This window comes from Lissotriton vulgaris, chromosome 1_1 (genome assembly GCF_964263255.1).
Source record: "Lissotriton vulgaris chromosome 1_1, aLisVul1.2, whole genome shotgun sequence".
Lineage (NCBI taxonomy): Eukaryota > Metazoa > Chordata > Amphibia > Caudata > Salamandridae > Lissotriton > Lissotriton vulgaris.
The window spans coordinates 277856272-277874655 of NC_141685.1; the positions used below are offsets into that span (position 1 = coordinate 277856272).

At 49.3% G+C, this 18384-nt stretch overlaps 1 non-coding gene across 1 annotated transcript; it reads left to right on the forward strand.

Moving 5' to 3' along the window:
* The first annotated feature begins 15399 nt into the window (after window positions 1–15399).
* Window positions 15400–15549, forward strand: LOC147746964 (U12 minor spliceosomal RNA). The gene has a single exon (XR_015300397.1). It is a non-coding gene; the product is annotated as a U12 minor spliceosomal RNA (small nuclear RNA).
* The last annotated feature ends 2835 nt before the right edge of the window (window positions 15550–18384 follow it).

The following is an 18384-nucleotide window of genomic DNA, read 5'->3' on the forward strand; positions in this document are numbered from 1 at the left end:
CAGAGGTAGAGGAAAATAATATTTGGTTAAAAGCAGGATGTAGACAGAGAGAAGAAGATGAAATCTGGGTTTACAAAGAAGAAAGACCAGTAATGCCTGACAGCATGATTTCAGATATGGCCCGAATGTACCATGGTCAAGCCCACATTGGAAGAGATGCTATGATTCGACTTTTTAGACAAACTTGGTATAATCCAAAATTTAGAATGATTGCAGAGAGTTTGTACCAGAGATGTCTGGTGTGCCAACAATTCAACCCAAATAGAAGAACTGTTGTGAGCCTGGGAACCATAGGACGGAAGGGAGGTCCATTTACAAGGGTTCCGATGGATTTTGTGGAATTGCCCCCATGTAACAGACTCAGATACATTCTTGTGATAATCTGTTTGTTCTCTCGATGGGTGGAGGCTTTCCCCACAAGGAGGAACGATGGTTTGACTGTTGCAAAGATGTTTTTACGTGAGATAATACCAAGGTTCGGGTTTCCGGCGTCCATTGAATCGGACCGCGGACCACATTTCCAAAATGAATTGTTACAAATGATCTGTGAAGCTCTGGACATTCGCCAGAGGCTACATTGTGCTTACAGACCTGAGGCTTCGGGGTAGTTGAGCAGGTGAATGGAACAATTAAAAAAAGGATTGCAAAAATGTGTTTAGCAACAGGACTCAAGTGGCCGGATGCCCTACCACTTGTATTAATGACATTGAGAAGCATTCCTGACAGGAAAACTAGATTAAGTCCACACGAAATTTTGATGGGAAGAGTAATGAGGCAAGCCTATGTACCTGTTAATAAATTGTTAACAATAAATGATGACATCATATTGGAATACTGCAAAAATCTATCTGATGTAGTGACTTCTGTGCTCCACCAGGTGGGAACTGAGTCAAATCACAAAGAGAAAAATCCAGCTCATGATTTAGTCCCTAGAGGCTGGGTTCAAGTGAAAGTACACCGAAGAAGAAACTGTCTAGTACCTCGTTGGCAGAAACCACGTCAAGTCATCTTGGTCAGCACTACTGCAGTTAAGTGTGCTGGATTAAATAGGTGGGTGCATGCCAGCCACACCATCCGTGTGCCTGCACCTGTACACCCATACGACAGTGAAAGTACAACTGACTCTGATTCTGAAGCTGAACCAGAAAAGACTCCAGATTCTGATGATCGATAGGAACGTCGTCATCTGGTATCAGAAGCCAGGTCTGCGTCTGAAGGTGAAGGTGAAAGAGAGATTGTGGAGATACCAGATTCTGAAGATCAACCTGAAGGTCGAGAATTTGTAAAGCTAGACACCAGTAAAGATGCAGAAGAAAGTGAAGATAAGGCCATTGAAGAGGAGAAAGCTGAAAAAATGTCTGAAAACTCTGAAGGCAGGAACGGAAATCCTGAAACTAGGGAAGAGGAAGTAACTCATGAAAAAGATGAGAATCCAAGTGCAAGTTATGAAGGTGTTCCTAACAGAGTGACAGAGAAGAAAGCTGAATCTGATGAAGACAAAGACATTGTAAAGATCATAATCAACGATATAGTTGAAGACACTGAAAGTGAAACTGAGGACAGTTCAGATGAAGTTGTAATAAGAAAATGTCCAAGAAAAAGAGCTTGGAGAGTGGAGCATAACACAATAGGGCCAAAGACTAAGAAAGTCTGTAAAGGAGATAATTGGCCTAAAGAAACTGGTGGATTGAAATTCAAACTAGTGAATAAAACAAAAGAACCAGAAAATTAAGTGAATGAAATCACCAGTCAGAGAGAAACACTGGGAAAGAAAATAGAAGTTGTGCAAAGACCAAAAAGAGTAAGACGACCAAATCAGAAGTACAAATCGCCTGAATGGACTTATATAGTCCTACCACCCATTGCTGAAGTCAATAGTAGTCAAGAAAACTTGTACTGCCCAAAAGCAATTGGGAAAAGTGAGTAAAAGAAGTCAGCTTAGGAGAATATAGATTGGTATTCAAAGTATATGATATTAAGAAAAAGCCTGTAGTCCTGTGAGACGGATATTGTAAATATAGAAGAGGTCGGAGTTGACATAAGGTCGAAGAAAACTTGTAAGAGAAATAATTTATAATATAGATTAGAATAAGAACTGACACGAGGTCGAAGAAACTCTGTTAGTAAACTATAATTGTGAAATTTATAGGTGACACAAGGTCGAAGAAATTGTGTTAGGGAAAATGTCCAATAATAATCATAAGACAAAGTTTTCCATTTTTAGAAAATGGTGCAGGTGTTGTACGTTATGTATGAGATTATTGATAATATTGTGGATAATTTTAGCCATTGTTTTTCCTTTTCAAGATAATTTAACAAAACTAAAATCAAATGTAAGTTCTAATAAGCTAAGTGAGAAAGAAGTTCATGAGAAACATGTGTATAGGCCAGAAGTGCATCAGGATCAGTCAATTAGCGATTACACACAGAACACTTTTTCAAATGTATTGCTTGAATATATCGACATCGAATCTTTGTACACCTGTATACCCCAGGACGCGGCGCTGGTGGCAGCAGCCCGCGCCCTGGGTAATCAGGAATGGTTTTATGACACTACTCAGACATTCGTACTGCAATGCAATGAGCTAGCCCTTACAAGGAACTATTTTGGCTATAAAGATCAGCTTTATTTCCAGGTGTCTGGTTCATCTATGGGGGCTATGATGGCACCCAGCATAGCCTGCATCTATGTTGGACAGTTCGAGGAGCACGTCATCTATCATAACAACAACCCCTTCCAGAGTCAGCTCCGGCTCTGGAAGAGATACATAGATGACGTGCTCTGCATCTGGTCAGGTACAGAGGAACATCTCCTTGATTTTCTCAACTGGCAGAATGTACAAGATGGGAACCTTAAGTTCACTTGGACTTATGATAGACACAAGGCAGTGTACCTTGATTTGGACATTGAGATCAGCATGGGCACCATTAACACCTGTGTGCACCAAAAGCCTACAGATAGGAATTCTTTACTTTCTTACAATTCCTTTCACCCCAGGGCATTGAGGGACAACCTGCCCGTGGGGCAATTTCTGAGGTACAGATGCAATTGTTCCACCACCAATACCTTCTTAGAACAATCTGAAGAACTGGCATCGAAGTTGACCAGTAGGAACTATCCTAACAAGATTGTAAAACAAGCAAAAAAGAGAGCGCTATACACACCTAGGAGCGCCCTCTTAGAAAAGGTAGTCAAACAGAGGGACGATTGCGTACCTGTTGTCATGACGTACGACCCTATGGCCACCAATATCCGTCAGTCTATCTGCAAGCATTGGTCAATTCCGTCCAATAGTGACTTCCATATGCCTCCTCCGAGATTTGCTTTCAAGAGGGTGACTAACTTGAAAGATAAACTTGTACACTCAAAGGCCCCCATAGCACCAACTGATAACAACTCCACCATACCCAATGGCCATTTCCAATGTGGAACTTGCTCTGTAGGTCCACTAACTAAAAAGAGCAAAAGTGTGACACTCACATCGGGTAAAGAATGGTTCCACAACCAGTTTAGCAACTGTAACTCTACACAAGTTGTATACAGGTTAACGTGTCAGTGTGGTTTACACTATATAGGACTCACTTCCCGAAAGATAAAAGTGCGAATACAGGAACATCTGAGCACTATTAAAGCGGGCAAACTAACAACTAAGCTGGTCCAACACTGTTTTACTGAGAAACATACTTTCCAGTGGACAGTGCTTGAAAAGATCAAGGGTTCCCCTCAGAACATTGATGGGATCTTATTAGCCAAAGAAGCACGCTGGATTTACAATGAGAAAACAGACAGGATTGGGCTCAACGAGATCATAGAATGGAACAGGATCAAACTGTGACTGGCACACTGCTCCATTAGTGGCCCTCTATCTGCAAAATATTTACAACTCGCATTTCCAAGGTTTGGGTGGGGTGGGGTGGGCTATACACTCCCAGCCCCTAAGTGGTTCCTTTTAAATTCCTGAACCAGTCGCTGTTTGGCCACAGGGGCCAATATCACCTTGGTTTACACCCTATGGCCTCTCCTGGGTATGAGTGGTTTAAGTTTTGGCTACAGCTATGTGACAGGGAGGGTAGTACATGCATTCAGACCCTCTGGAGGGAGGAGTAGTTTTCCCCTTCCTTCTGTGTTCCGATATGACATAACGTCCTCTGCCCATTGGGCACACAGGAGTCATGTGGTCTGTACGTTTCTAGTGTGTAGCTGGCATAAGCCATCTACACACTAGAAACGTACAGCTCTGTATCCGTTTTTCCTACATGTTCACCTTTTTACACAGCACCTAGGATTGCCCCTGGTTAGGTTAGTACACTCTCAATATTAGGGCAATTTGTGACCAATTTGGGGGATAAGGGCGTTAGTACGCCCCTAGATATGCTTTAAAATCCTGCCTGTTGACTAGGCTAAGATGGCCGCCGCGCCCGTGGCCGTGATCACGTGCTGCAACGCGATGGGCGTGGTCCCGTCTACTCTCCGCATTTGTAGGCTTCACGGACCGGCTACCGGCACGGCTGAGGAAAGGCGTCTTCCTGGTTCGTCACGGTGAGGAGGTGGTCCGTGAGTTACTCGGCAGGGAAGTACCTAGGGGAACTCCGGTTCCGTGTGACAAGAGGAGGGTGCATGGTGCATGGGCTTAGGTGCCTTGTATGTTACTCAGCCCTGTAGATTTACAGTTTTAAAAGTAAGAGTCTGTTAAGATCGATCTGAGGGTGTCAGTACCTTTTCTATATCAAGCACCCGGTAGGCATACAATGTAGGTTTTGCACATCTGTGATACGAGCAATAGCTCAGCGGTCGTTGACCTTCAGATGGGAAGTACTCCCGGACATTTCTATGCGAATTGTGTACTGAGGGAGCATGTTGTTGTTTGCATTACAAAGGCTACCTGTGAATCAAATATGATGTGTGACAATGCATATAGAATAGTGCCCAAGACGACACATTATACAAGCCTATGTACGATTTCTCTTCTTCCAGACAAAAAGTTTTATCAAGGAACAAGGGACATACTTACGTTAGAAGTACCCGGTGACCTTGTTGATACCGGAGCGGTGGGTATGACTAGCTTGGCTGTCTCCTGGTAATATTCCCCACACATTACCATACTTTTTACTTTTTATTCCCCACGTTTTTTGCCACCCTAGGGTCTATATGTTTTTAACTATGTCTTCTTACCTGTTTTCTCCTGGGAGCGCATTACAGAACTAGTGTCCAAAAAAGTGAAGTGGCAGCACTTGAGTGCAGCCCAGATTGAAACTGCTTAACGCAACATAGCAGTGAAACATGTCGGCACTGGCAATAGGTAATGGTATGCATGATTAGCTACCAGCCTTTTTAATATTCAATAGCATACGATCACCGCCCTATCAATTAAATTGGTTAAGGGACTGGTATGCTGTGTGTGTTTTTAGTCACTCAGTTATATTTGTGTGTGTTTGCCACCAGCAGATTTTTCTGCACTTCACTATTTGTCACTTTATTCGTTGTTTGTTTTGGACACTTCTCTTCTTTTCTTTCTTCTTATTTTCTTTGAGAAGCAAGTGACTACCGATGATGAGACAGGGGCCTGTCTGGAAATTGCATACCAGTTACCCCGATGGTGGTGTTTCCGTGAGGGGTCATTTGCTTCTCGCACATATTTTCCTCTATTAAGAGTAAGGGTCCAATGTTTGGTGTGGACTTGTGTGACCAATTTTATCTTGGTTCACTTTGAGTTGGTGTTCTGTGGTGTTGCCCGGGAGAACAGGTCTTTTAACATGGGCGGAGTACAGTGCATTACCTCCTTATAAAGTGTATAAGAGAGTAGTGGGGAGCAGGACATTTGGACCCCCCTTTGAGTCACTGAAATACTTGTACGCCATTGGATTGGGTCTTTATATGTATTGCAGATTTTTTTTTTTTCCAAAACCGTTTTTATTAAGAGTTCAAGCAAGATTCGGTACAGCCCTCCACAGTCAGGAGGAGACTGTCAATGACACATATGTAAAGACACAGCATTGAACTCAGAGTTTTAGAATTACATACCCCCAACCACCCCCATCCCACCCAACCCCAAGAACACCTTCCAACCCCTTCCCCAAACTACCCACCCCTTATCCCACCCTAACCCAGTGCACGTGATCATAGTTCAGCAACATGAGACGAAAAGCAAAGGTGGTGCTGGCCAGCAGCCTAGGGTACGGGATCCACATCAGGAGGCAGTGCATCATCAATGTCCATTGGGGGGTCAAGGGCCAGGCCCCTGTAGTCCGCCCACCGTTTCCAGATTTTGTAATGTTTGCGGGGACACCCCCGGGCTACAAAAACAGGCTGCTCCAGGCCCATGAGAAAGTCCAGTCCCGCCTTCCAGGCACCAAGCGGGGGGCACGTTCACTCTTCCAGGCCTGGGCCAGATCCCGTTTGGCCACCACCAGCCCTAGCAGCAACAGGTGACGTTTGTAAATGTTACCCCCAACATTTTCCAGGACATGAAGAAGGCCCAGCCTAGGGGTACGGGGCATGTCCCACCCCAACACCTCCGACAGGCAGTCCCAAACCCCAGTCCAGAATATAGTCAGTCTCTCACAGGACCACACAGTATGGAAAAGCGTCCCCCTTTCAGTACCGCACCTCAGGCACTCCGGAGCAGCTGTAAGACCCGCTCGCCACAGACGGTCCCTAGTATAATATGCCCTGTGAAGGTATTTGAATTGGATAAAGCGGAGGCGGATAGCTATAGCAGCACCACAGGGAGATTCAAGGGCCTCACGCCAGTCATCTTCATCCAGGGGACCAACATCATTCTCCCAGGAGACCTTCAATGTCGAGAGGGAAGGGGAGCAGTGCGTAACCAGGGAGCGGTATATCTGAGAGACCTTCTTGTCGCCCAGGTCCCCCATAAAAAGTTTTGCCTCAATGGGGCTAAAGTCGGGGAGTTGCTCCAAGCCGCTAGGCTAGGGGCGAGAGCGTGGCGAAACTGGAGGTACCGGAAGAACTGGGACCTGGGCATGCTAAATTCAGAACTAAGGTCCTGAAAGGACTTAAGCGTAGTGCCAGTAAGGACATGGCCGAGGGATGAGATCCCGATCGCGTCCCAGCCACCGAACCCAGACAGAGACGCCAGCACTGGAAGCAGGCCATTACGCCATAACGGAGTCTCGGCCGTCAGTCTACCCCACCAACCCATACGGTGCAGGGCCCGCCGCCAGACCGCGAAGACCACCTGGGTGACCTGCGGAAGCAGTCGCCTCCGCCCGGCTGAGTACAGCAAGGTGTGGAGGGAGGCACCACCCATTAGAGAATGCTCCAGAGCATAGGCCGGATCACTACGGTCCCCATACCACCACTCGTTAAGCACAAGGAGATGGGAGGCCTGATAATAAGACAGTATGTCCGCGGACGCCAAGCCGCCGCAGTATGCAGAAAGAAAGCACGTGCGTAGCGCCACCCTGGAGGCACCCCCGGCCCACAGAAATCGGCCCAGCACAGAGTCAACGCTTCGGAACCACTGCGGGTCGATCTTAAATGGATGATTCTGTAGTTGGTAGAGAAGACGAGGCAGGGCCACCATCTTAAAGATGGCCGACCGGCCATAGATATTAAGAGGCATACGCGTCCACGTCTTGACGTCCATCTGGACCCGATCCCACACCGGCTGGACGTTCCGATCCCACGCCACCGAGGCCGAGGCAGAGAGGAAAACACCCAAGTACTTCACGCCATCTACAGCCACCTGAAGGGACGCAGCCCAAGGACAGTTCACCGTGTCACCCCCCAACACCCAGAGGGTCGACTTGCGCGGGTTAAGGAAGAGCCCCGACGCCTGACCAAACTCTTGCATTAGTTCCAGGACACGAGGGCCCGTGCGCTGTAGGTCAGTCATGAAGAAAAGCACGTCATCGGCATACAGAGCTATGCGATCCGAGTGATCCGCTCCCCACACGAAGCCTCGATAAAGCGCATCACGGCGCACCCGGGCGGCCAGTGGCTCCATAGCCAGCGCGAACAGGTAAGGGGAGAGTGGACACCCTTGACGAGTGCCCCTGGTCACAGGAAACCGAGCGGAAGTTGCCCCAGAGACACGCACCGAGGCAGTGACATCCGTATAAAGCAACTTTACATAGGAGACGAAGACCGGGCCCAGGTTCAGCAGTGGCAGAAGAGCAAAGAGAAAGGTCCAGCTGACCGAATCGAAGGCACTGTCAATATCAGCCAGCAGAAGCGCCGCCTGATCTTCTGAAGACCCAATCGCGTCAATCGCAGCCTGCGCCCGCCGAATGTTGTGCCTCGTCGCTCGGCGCGGCATAAAGCCCGCCTGATCTGGGTGGACGAGGGCCGAAATGTGTGGAAGCAGGCGGTTCGCGAGCGCCTTGGCCAGGAGCTTGGCTTCAAAATTAATGAGGGATATGGGACGATAAGATTCATGGCGATCAGGGGGTCTACCCGGCTTCTGGAATACCACGATTTCGGCATGGCGCCAATCTGGGGGGAGGCGGCCATGCTCCTGCGCCTGCTCCAAGGCCCGCATGTAATGCGGCCCGAGCTGCAGATAAAATTTCTTATAGAATTCGCTGGGGAACCCGCTCGGCCCCGGTGCTTTGCCCACATTCAGTTGACCCAACGCGTCACCCAGCTCTTCAGCCGTTAGGGGAAGATCTAGAGCATCACGCACTTCATCAGACACAGCAAGCGGGGGGACTGCCGCGAGGTAACCCTCAATGCTGTCAGGGGAGAGAGTCTCCTGAGAGGCATACTGACGCCCATAATAGCGCGCAAAGCTTGCTGCGAGAATCGCCGGGTCCATTATTGCCACCCCGGCGTCATCAACAAGTCCCGGCAGAGTGAGTGGCTGCAATGTCTGTTGACAAAGCCTGTGGAGCATAGTGCAAGACTTGTCGCCCCACTGGTACACTCTACTATGTGTGGCCAACCACGCCTGGCGAGCCTCATCCAATAAGACCGAGGAGTAAGACTGCTGTGCCTGTAGAAGCAGCCGCAGCGTGATATCATCGGCTACCTCCCTGTGTCGCGCCTCCAGCTCCTCCACCCGCGCCGCAGCGTTAACAATACATTCTTGCCGAGTTCGGCGAGCAGAAGCGCACCAAGCGATATCTATGCTCCTCAAGGTGAGCTTCATAGCGTCCCAGACCGTCACCGCGTCCACCCCCCCCGGTAAGGTTGTCCTGCCAATAGCGGGCAATCGCACCCCGTAGGTGCTGGGAGTAATCTGGACGCTGCAGGTGCCACGTGGACATCCGCCACCTGAACGGTTGGCGCGCCTTGCACAGATCAATTTGGACCGCCACAGGGGAATGGTCAGATAACCCGCGAGGCCGGATCGCCGCCCCTTCACCCTATCAAGGAAGGCCCCTGGTACAAACACACAATCAAGGCGCGAGAGGGAGCCATGAACAGCCGAGACGTACGTGTATTCCCGCCTCTCCGCATGCAGGTGCCGCCAAACATCCACCCATCCGAGACCATCAATCATAGCCCCCAACCGTGTAGGGGAGGCCACGGTCGCCACCCGTGGCCTCCTCTGCCTGTCCAACGCCACATCCACTACATCGTTCCAGTCGCCACCAATCACAGCCAAGGAGCGGGGGAGCTCAGTCCATAGGGCAAACAATCGCTCCGCAAGGGTCCACTGCAGTGGGGGGGGGGCATACACACTACCAAACACCACAGGCTCCGCACCAATCTTCCCTTGTACAAACACAAAGCGGCCCTGAGGGTCGAGCCACTGACGCTCGTGAGTGTACGCCAACCGTCTATGGATAAGAATGGCCACTCCCCTTGAGCCCCTAGTAAACCCGGCATGGAACACCTGATGAAAGCCAAATCGCTGCAAACTCAAGGCCTTAGTGCCCAGCATGTGTGTTTCCTGGAGAAGGAGTACATCCGCCAGGTCCCTCTTCGCCCAGCGAAGCACTGCCCCCGCTTAATCTGGTCCAGGAGTCCCCGAACATTCCAGCTTAGAATATGCATGGAAGCGCCAGAAGACGCTATCCGCGGAACATCAGCCATTATCACAATGCGTCCAACCCCACAATCCCCGGCTCCCGACCCAGGCCTCCAACACCCCAGTTGCAAAGATCACGAAGACCACGTGCACCCCACAAAACAGAACCCCAGGACCCACAATCCCCGGTAACCAGACCCCCCCTACAAGCAACCCAACAGCCCAAAACCCCCCTCCCCCACCCCTATACCTCAAGAAACAATGAAGTATCTGTCGCGGCATACAGTACTTCAGGCCCAAAACATAGCGCCGAAAGCCAGTCATGCCAAAGGATCCCAAACAGCCCCCCTACCACCAACCAGACACACTCCCAAAACCACCCCCCAGTCCCAACAGGAGGAGGCAGCCCATGGAACGTGCCCCAAACCCCCCCCCCCAAACATAAATCGCAATCAAAAGCAGTGCATGACAAAGAACATCAGTTCGCAAGAGTCCCAAGCATACGCCAAAGAACAAGGTAATACTGCACCAAATCATGTCTGTACCGCCGACCAGTATGCAGCCGCCGCAGTGCACGGCCATAGATGAAAGGCAAGGAGTAGACAGTCAGCGGACAAAGATCAGGGGCCTTTGCCAGAGTGATTGGTATCAGGCTGTGTGTCCCCCAGAAGGGGGTCTCGGGACAAGGACCTCCGCCTCGAGCGAAACTTTCGATGCCGCTTCCCTTTGTTCGGCTGATCGCTCCGTTCCTGAGAGGAGCTGCGCGAGGATCCGGAGTGCAACCCCGGCTGGACGTGTGGTCGAAGCCTGACCGCCTCGTCAGTCCAGGCGAAGACGGCCTCCGGGGTATCGAAAAAGTGGGTCTTAGAGTTGAAGATCACCCGGAGGCGGGCCGGGTAGAGCAGCGAGTATTGAATCTTCAGGCCTCGCAGCTTGGCCTTGGCCGCCAGGAAGGAATGTCTCTGCTGCTGGACCAGCCTGGTATAGTCCGGGAAGATCATGATCTTACAGTTATCATAGAGCAGAGTGTCTTTGAGCCGTGCCTCCCGGAGAATGACGTCCCTATCATGGAAGTTGAGGATCCGGGCGATGATCCGGCGAGGCCGCTCTCCAGCCGGCGGCTTCTGTGTCAGGGCGCGGAGGGCGCGCTCCACCACGAAGCAGCGTGACAGGGTGTCCGGAGGTAGCCAGCTCTCCAGCCACCGGGATAGGAAAGCATCCATAGGCCCCTTCTCGCAGTCCTCCGGAAAGCCGACAAAGCGCAGGTTGTTCCGCCGCGCCCGTCCTTCAGCGTCCTCCACACGAAGTGCTAGGCTCCACTGCGTCTGCTCCAGGTCGGCAACCCTCTTCTTCAGGGCGCCGACGTCGCCTTCCACCGTCGTGACCCTGGTTTCTGTTTCAGTGATGCGGGCGACCGCATTGCGGAGGTCCTAGCGCAGCAGCATCACATCGGCGCCCACCGCGCCGATCCTCGCATCCAGCATGTCACGGGACTGTGTAATGGGCGTCAGCAGCGCTGCATTGTCCGGTCCAGCATTCTGGCCCCCTCCGGCTGCCCCGGTACCACCTCCAGAACCGGTGAACTTGTCGATAGGTCCCGTCTTAGCGGCGGCATTGCCGCCCCCGCCTCTAGTCATGGCAGCAGCAGAGGCGGCCTGGCAGCACGCACCCGCAGCGGGGTCGCCCCGTGCAAATGGCTATCAATCAGGCTCCGGCCGGGGCGTCCGCAGCACACCAAGCCGCTCGGTATCCACACGCCACCAGTCTGCCAAAACACAGGCCAGAACCAAGGGAAAGTCACTCCACCCAGGCGCAGTAGTCACCAGGCACAGGCCCAGAGCGGGGCTGCCGAAATGGCGCCTCCAGTCTATCCGCTCCAGTCGGCTCGGCAGGCCCCTCGAGTCCGTTAGGATAGCCCGAACAGGACGATCGTCGGATCTGTATAGTTGCCTCGTCGGGACACCACTCCGCAGGATTCAGCAGCCGGGCGCTCCGTCTCACAACCTCCGGTGACTCCGCCCCAGCCTCGCGGGCCCAGGTGTACGACGTCCGGCCGGCGGGCGGGACAAAAATTGAGGTCCCGGCTCGCCACGCGGCAAGTAGGCCCAACAGGCACACTCTCCAACAGACGCGCCAGCGGAGGTCCGGAGCTCCAACGACCACACCACCGTGCTCCGCCAGACACCAGCAAGAACCTCCGCAGCAATAGACGAAGGAAGAGGGTTCAGGGCAAGGATAAATTAGCGGATAAGGATCGGGCCGGCAGGAGCTCTACAGAGCCGCGTCCGCCATCTTCGCCCTCGAAGCCACGCCCCCATGTATTGCAGATTTTGAGTGGAGGGCGACCCTTTCCGCATTCCCTCTGAGCTCCTAGGTATTGTTTGAATGAATATATCAAAACCATGAATGTTGATGATTGTTATGTTTGTGTAAAGTTACCAGCGTCAGTGTCAGAAGGGGTGACCTATCACCACCTTCCTCTTACATATGGTGTAACTTGTAGTGTGATAGCAATTTTGGTTTATCAGACTGGGAAGCTGGAGTATCATTACTCAAATGTAGATGACATTTTTGCGTCATGCATGATGCACAGTGCCAGGACGTGAGACGACTGTGACATGGTGTTGTTTCCAGGGCTTTAAGTGGGAGGGTTTCTCAAAAGGGGGTGTTCGATGTAATTAACAGCGAGGCTTAAAACACCTAAGCTAAAAATCTGTGTTTAGCATAGTGTGCTGCCAGACTGGTATTTTGCCTCTTCTGTCATTGTATCCAGATAAATAACAAAGTTACACCTACAACAAGCCAGAACTATTGGCTTTGTCAATGGCTGTTAGATGCATAAAATAAAAATGCTGCAACCATGGCTTTGTTGAAAATAATATTTAAACTGTACTTTTCTAAATTGATGAGACTGAAAGCACTCTAGCCCGAGCCTCTTCTTTTCAACTTGTTTCACCAGCTTCTTTGAATGAACTGAGGGGCATATTATCAAGGGATTTATCTCTGCTTTTTTGGCTTTAAAAGCCATGAAAAGCAGAGATAAAATTATCTCCCTATCAGCAACAGGGTGCTAACACGCGAATTCGCATGTTAGCACCCTTTTTCTCTACTCTTCCCCTTGCATCTCTAATGAGATGCAAAAGGGGCGTTCCAGAGAAAAATAATAGGAGAAATGTTGGGGCATATTATCAAGGGGGTTTATCTCCGCTTTTTTGGCTTTAAAAGCCAAGAAAGTGGAGATAAAATTATCTCCCTATTACCTAGCTGTCGCTAACACCAGTTAGCGACAGCTAGTAGGAGATAGCGACCATCTTGTGCCCCACTTTGCATGTCAGTGATATTTATCACTAATGACATGCAAAGTGGGCGTGCCAAGATGTTAGCGACTGGAAACAGTCGCTAACATCGCTATCTCCTATTACCAACTTTTGGAGATATTCGCGCTAAGCGCGAATATCTCCAAAAGCTAACACCTGTCCTGACCAGTTCTTAACCATGGTATCCAATGGGAGGTGGAAAACATGGCTAAGAGCATTAGCTCGGTAATGCATGAATATCGCTGACTTTTCAGCGATATTCATGCATTGCGGCCGATTTTTATCGCATTTGCGATAAACCTTGGTAATACCAAGGTTTATTTGCGATAAAAATCGCCGCAGCTCAGCGGTAAATTTTTGTCTCTAATCAAGCAATAGCGATAATATCGCTATTGCTTGGTAATATGCCCCGTTGTTAAGCGACATTTTTCCTATTATCAAGGATTTCGCTAACCCTGTTAGGGACAAAAAAAGCAGCGCTAACCGCGGTTAGCACTGCTTTTTTTACACCTGGGGCCTTATTTATGAAGGCCTTGCGCCGCCGGTGCGTCACTTTTAACATGGGAAAAAGTGACGCACCGGTGGCGCAAGGCTTTCATAAATCAGGCCCCTGGTATTTTCCTGACTTAGCCATGATATCCTATGGAAGGTGGATATCATGGCTAAATTTGTGATAATCTCTCAATTGGCAGGTAGCGTGAGGATTTTTATCACTTCTGAGAAAAACCTTGCTAATAGCAAGTTATCTCTGCGATAATTTCCGGCGATGCTTAGCGTTAAAAAATTTGTTGCTAAGCATCGTTAGCGATAAATATCGCTTAACGTTGGTAATATGCCCCTGGATTCTGTAGCAGCGTTTGCATTTTTTCACATTCCTATCATCTATCAAAATACGCTGCCCTAGACCAAGGCAGGAGGAGGCCCACCGTGAAGTAACACTTCAGACGGGCCCATTGTCATTCTGTATGTGGCAATCAGCCTCATACAGAATGACAATCGGGGCGGGTGCGGCTGCTCTTGTGCTCCGAGGAGGAGTGCGAGGTGCCCCATCAGGGAGCTGAGGCTTCAAGCAGGTAACAGCGCTGTTCCCTGCAATGCCAAAATTACGGACCAAAGGCGTCCGTAATAAGGATCCTCATGGACAACGGACGTGAGGTCCAAATTACGGACGGTTCGTGAAATTTACGGACGGTTGGTCACCCTAGGCTATAAATTAACAAATGACTTGAAAAATGTCCTAGAAAATAATTATGTTTTGATGAGCTGATCCGGATAAGTAGAACAATTGCTTTAACCTCATAAGAGGGATTACAAATGACTGGGGATTGTGGGTATGCAAATAAATCCGCCTGGAACCACGCGACAAGAAGTCTTAGTCACGCGTGATCCTCTGGAGTGTAACATGGTTTTCTTTGGTTGATCTCATAGCGCAGGTTTTGCTCTAGGCTAGAACGCTTTACACGAGTGTTGTGTTACTTGCATTTCCCAACGGGCAGATTATTTAAATATATATTAATTACCCGCCGTTTTTGTACGTGATTTGCTGGCAGTAACAGGTTGTTGAGGCGAAGCCGGGATCTGATTCTCTTGTAAAGCGCTGAGATGCTCTCGGGCTAGAGTCGCGCTTAGTGTAGGTAATGGCCCTGTGATTCGTGGAGATGAGAGGGGGAAATCGTTTTGTCCCCTCCACCCATGCCGCCCCCACCCTCATATATGGAGGAGATAAACTTGCCCCCCACCCCCGCGTCCCACATATGCGTGTGTGTGTACTTGCATTGTTCTCATGCAATTCTCTACAAAGACACAAGTTGGCGCTGAATTCAGCAGCAAGTGGCGTTTTGAGTTCGCAATGAGTGCACGTCACCTCCAAGGAAGGCACCCCTTCAGCCGCCTTTCGTAGTTATTTTTTTTAACCTACGGCACCTCCCTGTTTCCCATGAGGCTACGCGACATTCTAATTTACATAAATTTAAGAAGGACGCTTTTGAGTGAGTTGTGATTGAATAGTGAACCCTTTCTCTGCAGACTTCATATACCGTAACCCTTTTAAGAGTTTTTTTTAATATGCATATGGTGATATTTTCTCGCTCTCACTTACTAGAGGTTTTATTTCTCTGTGGTTTCTTCTCCGCCTGTTATTTTGTATGCCTTAAACTAATGAGTAAGGAAAATAATGATCTTGGGTGACGCCAGGATCCTCACTCATAATGTGAGCGGAATTTTTGAACGGGTACAGGTCGTCCCGTGGGTGACCCGCCTACTTAGCAGGATGCCCTGGTGCAGTGATCTGCCTGGCCCCCATTCTTGTATAAAAATAGATGATGAAGCTTAAACTTGATCGATTAGCTTTATTCGAATTCAGTATAAAAATCATAAAAGCAACAACTGTACATAAATATACATCAATACATTTCATTTCATAAAAGTCAACGTCTGTTAAGAAAAGTTTAAATCAATGGAATAAATCAGCTAATCAATGAGCAGCAGGAAGAGTGAACAGATTAATTGAACGCGGGGTGAAGTGGCCACTCAGTACAAGACCACTTCTAGCCGTCCGGAAATTGCTCTGTGTTGCTTGGTGTTGCGACGGGACATACAATGTTCTAGGGTAGAATTCACTTAGACTCCAGATAGATATGGGCCCATCACCTATTTGTGGCTGCCAAGATTGGAGGTATGGGACGACATATTTATTGCTAAATTTTACAAGTACCAAATCGTCCACAATATTTTTTGGGAGAGGTCCTAGCCAGCCCACCCTTCTAACGCTTAGTATAGTGCCATCTATATTGGGGGGCAGAGGTCTATTTTTGGTTAGCCAGAACACGACCTTGTTCCTTAGGTCCTGCTGTCTTTCGTGTTTCCCCTTTGGGAATTCTGGTATTCCTGAGAGGACGCACACGATAGGAGCTGCCTCTGGTGGAAAATGTAGATGGTTGGTTTTGTGTGGTATAGTGTCATAACTAGCCGCTAATCTTTTTTGAGATGACATTTCTTTATTCTGCCCAGCCCTAGTGTAAGAACTCTGTGATGTTGTGGCGGCTTTCGAGATATTTAAGGTTTTCATATGTGGGGCAGCTAATTGGTTACGGGTGGTCTTGCTTTGTATAATGGGATTAGGCGTTTCAATGGGGGCTGAACGCTGTAATTGTACAGAACCTCCCATAGTTTTTGTAAGTAGCGAGTTAGCCTTTATTGCTTCCTCGACACCCATGAGCCTATCCCCTAAGCTAGTCATTTTATCGATCAACGGGGATATAATTGACTTCATCATATTTTCGAGCGCGGACAGTAGAGAAGCCTGTGTAGATGCTTTCGGTGTAGCAGTGCTAGGAGTATTGGGTAATGGTGGATTTGGGTTTAGTTTTTGTTGGTTGGCCTGACTGCCCGTTTGTTTGACCTCATCTCTCTTCCTTTTGGCAGAGAGCACCTGGGTGGAGACTGCGGATAAAGAATTTGCTATTGGTCTTGTTATGGGGGGCGTAACCTGTAGAATTTGAGTTAGTTGAGAAGAACAACTGGACCCAGGACTAGTCGTAGCTATAGGGGAGATTGGAGCGGTAGTTTGCACATTTTCTAATTCCACAGGGGCGTACGAGGATTTACACATTTTATTTAATTCTTCCAGTAATGATATAGCTGAGGCTGTATCACCAGTCTGTGGAGGAGAACCCATACTGAGAGAACTGTCCATAGCTGGGGATCGTTCTATTCTCTCTAATTCGCTAGCAATGGGCAGTATTGCACTCTTGATATAATAGTCCATTGTTCCCCTGAGCAAGTCACCCTGGGAGGAAAGTTTTCTAGTGCCACCCTTGCAAGACATAGCGTGATAGCTTATAACAGTAAAAACCGAGTCAGTATCGGCTACCGAAGTATAGTGACCCTTAGGAAGGACCTGTAGAATGAACCGGGAAAAGTCAGTTGGTATCTGTACCTTTAGTCAGTATTCTTCAATTCTTGGTTCAGAACCTAGGGGGGGTGCCCCGACCCGGCCTCTTCTGGCCTATGATGGCCTTAGATGGTCCATCCCTTGTCACGGGCTTCTCCCTGCGCCGACCCGCGCGCGATCCGGCGACGCGGGGCTGTCCTTCTTTTGTAGCGCCTCCTGGCGCAGGACTCAGGTGTGGCGGCGTGCTCCAGCACTAGGGCTCCTGGGAAATGGAGTTCCGTAGCGAGCGCGCCCCTCCCGCTGCGGCCGCTGGTGTAGCTATTGCGGCGGCGTAGGGGAGCGATTCGGCGTCGGTGTCGGTGGTCCCTGCAATGAGACTTGCAAGGTATGCCCCTCTGATTTGGAAATGGTCCCCCCGGTGGCGCAAGGCTTTCATAAATGAGGCCCCTGGTATTTTCCTGACTTAGCCATGATATCCTATGGAAGGTGGATATCATGGCTACATTTGTGAGCCCCTGTCATCAAGCTAACGCCAAACTTTGAGAGATTATCGTTGGTTTTCCAGTGATAATCTCTCAATCGGCAGTTAGCGTGAGGATTTTTATCTCTTCTGAGAAAAACCTTGCTAATAGCAAGTTATCTCTGCGATAATTTCCGGCGATGCCTAGCATTAAAAAATTTGTTGCTAAGCATCGTTAGCGATAAATATCGCTTTAACGTTGGTAATATGCCCCTGGATTCTGAAGCAGCATTTGCGTGTTTGCACATTCCTATCATCTAACAAAATACGCTGCCCTAGACCAAGGCAGGAGGAGGCCCACCATACAGTAACACTTCAGACGGGCCCAGGGCCCATTGTCATTCTGTATGTGGCAATCTCATACAGAATGACAATGGGGGCAGTGCGGCTGCTCTTGTGCTCCGAGGAGGAGTGCGAGGCGCCCCATCAGGGAGCTGAGGCTTCAAGCAGGCAACAGCGCTGTTCCCTGCAATACCAAAATTACGGACCAAAGGCGTCCGTTATAAGGATCCTCACGGACAACGGACGTGAGGTCCAAATTACGGACGGTCCGTGAAATTTACGGGCGGTTGATCACCCTAGGCTATAAATTAACAAATGACTTGAAAAATGTCCTAGAAAATAATTATGTTTTGATGAGCTGATCCGGATAAGTAGAACAATTGCTTTAACCTCATAAAAGGGATTACAAATGACTGGGGATTGTGGGCACTGTCC